The sequence below is a fragment of the Triticum aestivum genome, chromosome 4D, assembly GCF_018294505.1.
Source record: "Triticum aestivum cultivar Chinese Spring chromosome 4D, IWGSC CS RefSeq v2.1, whole genome shotgun sequence".
NCBI classification, from domain to species: domain Eukaryota; kingdom Viridiplantae; phylum Streptophyta; class Magnoliopsida; order Poales; family Poaceae; genus Triticum; species Triticum aestivum.
In genome coordinates, this window is record NC_057805.1 from 338,462,282 (window position 1) to 338,465,716 (window position 3,435).

The following is a 3,435-nucleotide window of genomic DNA, read 5'->3' on the forward strand; positions in this document are numbered from 1 at the left end:
CGGGCGCGGCGGCGCTGGCGTGCTCGCGGAGGAGACGCGCGGCTGGGCCTCGGCCCGGTCGGGCGCGGCGCGTTTTTTTTTAAACATTCCGCCGAAAAATTCATAGAAAAATAAATAAAAATCCAAAAAAGATAAAACAAATTTTCCCCGTCTAGTTAAAATAATTAGAACAGGGTGAACATTTTTTTGATACAAAATGCAGTTTGGAAATGTGCAATATTTTTAATGCAATTAAAATTGCAAATAAAATCCAATATATGATTTTAATATTTTTCCTCCGATATTTCCATTGTTTTGGAGAAGTCATATTTTCTCCTCTCATTTATTTTTAAATGAAATATTTTTCCGGAGAGAAAATAATTAAAACCAAAATCCTCGTTTTATTATTTGATGAAAATCAAATATGAAAAAATCGAGAAAATTCCCAACTCTCTCCGAGGGTCCTTGAGTTGCTTAGGATTTATCGAGGATTTGTCAAATGCAATAAAAATATATGATATGCAATGATGATCTATGTATAACATTCCAAATTGAAAATTTGGGATGTTACAGGTCGGCGCCGACATTGTTGTTTTCCTTTTCTTGTCATCCTAGTTGAGGTTTTTACTTGATAGTCCTTTAATAAATCAAGGTAGTGTGTATAACCGGACCAAGTCTATTCTTTTTTTTTCGAAAAGGCCTAAGTCTATATATTAAGTATCATAGATCCTTACAAATACACCCTTACATGGAAAGAGAAAAATATATTCAAAATCTTGGGGGCACCGGAGTCATCTTCCTCCTACATCCATTGGCAGCGCACCGTCAACATAGCTCGATGCCGCCTATGGGTCTCAACCTTGGCAGAGCAAGCTTTTTAAAACTCGGGAGCTTGTAGAAGCAGCGGACGGGAAGTTGATATAGACCAGGAGATGTCAACGGTCATGGTATGCGAAGGAAATCGTCGCCCCGGAGAAAAAAAATGCAATAAGGGCCTGTAGAAACTCCAAGGCTGCGAAAGATGGTTGGTTTTATACGGATCCATCAAAAACCTAAATCAGCCAGATCCCAGAAGACCCGTCGGGGACAAGGCTCTACATGCGCTCCGCCGGAGCAAAGCACACCAACGGAAGGGGATTAGGCAGGGATAACATTATTCCTACCCTAGACAATGCCACCGCCTCGCCTTCGCAGACCAAACATAAAGACTCCCTACAGAAAAACAAAAACATGAAGAAGAAAAAACCCATGCGGTTGTACAACGGATCCGGAACTGATATCAAACTCGCCGCCGTACAAAACCATCCAGCGACGCCTTCTTCGGTGATCTAGCCAAGTCCTGGCACCAATGACGAACGCCACGCTGGATCCATCCGGTCGTTGTCGGCATTACCACGCCTGTTCTTCTATATGAAATCATACTGCCCTATCGACGAGATCCCGTCAAAAAGAAAAAAAAAACTAGCGAATGCAAATGCAAGTCTACATGTACATGTACAATTTGTGCGCACACGCTATTAAAAGGCCCGCGCGAATGATTGATACCAGTGTCACCATGGTCCAGACATCAGGTTGTATGGTTCTGTTGAAGCAGAGTTATCCTGAACTGCAGTACTTGCTCCACTTGTGTTGAGCCAAAGAACAAAGAGTACGAGCAACTCACCATGGGTTCTATTCAAGGAACCCAAAAGGGACTCACCAAATCCACTTTTAGAGACTGTTCACCGATTTAGGCTGCATGGACAGTTTATCAGAATTAGGTGCGCTGCAAGTGCTGTAGCATATGACATGAATGCATCAGTCGAGGAGAGCACCTAAAACATGCCACGCCACTTCTGCTCAAGCCTCATGTCCGGAAAGGAAAAAAGAGCTACGGGGCTACCAAGTTCTAGTCAGTTTCGTCGACGAACATTCCGCGTCCAAGACAGCTTCGATTGCTACTTCACACTGCTCACGCAACGCAAGGCGGATCAGCCTAGTTTACTTGCGTTCATCAGCACGAGGAGAGAACAATGTGCCAATTGTGACCGGATCATTACCAGCTCGTTGACTTGAGCAACTCTAGCTCCGTTTCACTGCATGGATCATAATGGGAGCAATCTCAGTGTGAGTTTAGGTACATGCAATTATTTTTGGGCCCCGGATAATATCTTAACAAGCTCTTTAGGTTAGACCGACACAGGATATCTCCATGATTAGCTGCTTGCTCTGTACCTCCCAAGATTAAACTACGACTAGTGTCGTAAGTGGACTGAAATTTGTATGGGCCTAGTGGATCAGTTATACTGTGTTGTACCTTCCCCTCGTTCTTTTGGAACAGGCTGCTTCCACAGGGAACATTCTGCATCGCTGCCAGACGTACCCCAAATGAATGGAGTAGCAACTAATGGAGCATACCAACACTTGTCTTGATCAAATGGAACCTTGGGGATGTCAGCTCCAAATGCCAAATGCAGATCACGGGAAATGCCAAGGAGTTGAAGAAGCAAACAGAGGAGCTCGATCCAAGATGTTCTCTTCTGTGTTTTGTTTTCTCGGATCGATTTCTCTAGGTGGGGTTTTGGCCTAAATCAAAGCATCATTTGACAGTAACACAATAATAAACTTATCAGGATGTTCAGAAGTGGTATTATGGTGAGATCTGAAAGTGGGAAGAAATGGTCCAGTATAATAGCCAGGGATATCAAGTTATCAGTTGGTGTGCGTACTAACTAAGATCATCAGCCTTGAGAAGATCCTTGTCTTTCTTCAAATTAATGAAAAGCCAGCATTTTCATCAAAAAAGAGAAGATGGGATGTTATATATTCGTAAACATTCAAGAAAGGCTGAGGTATGTGTTACTCTACAGAAACAGGACAACGATCTATGAGAGATACATCACATCTTGGTTATCTTTTGCATAGCGACCTCACCATCTTCCCTGGCATTACCAATTCCGTGCCATTCCAAGTGGTTGAAGAACTGAGTAAGACATTTACAAAAAGAATAAAAATAAAAATAAATTAGTAAGCCTTTTCGCAACAACCCAAACTGAGTAGTTTTTTTTCTTCTTCTGATAATTAAACAAAGTAATACTCCCTCCGATCCACTATTTAGGGATGTAGCGCTACTATTGAGCACTGAACTTGTGACGTGTGCAATTTCTTAGCCTGCGGTTTTCAGTGCATGGCAATAGCTGAAGATTCTGAACTCTGAAGCCTGAAAACCCCGGCCACGATCCCCCCGCTCCCTTTCCGCCTAGGGTTTCCGTGCCGCCGCCGGCGGCTCGCGGAGCCGCTGCCGCGGCCGGAGCCCGCCGTCGCCGCTCGCCTCCCCCGCTCCTCCCTCCACCTCCTCCCGTCCCTGTACCCCCCGCGTCGCCTCCTCGGGCTAGGCGACCGGGGGGCCCGACGCCGCTCCCCTCCCGCGCGCCCCCAAGCTCCTCCCTCCTCCCGCCGCCGCCAGCGTGCGCCGCC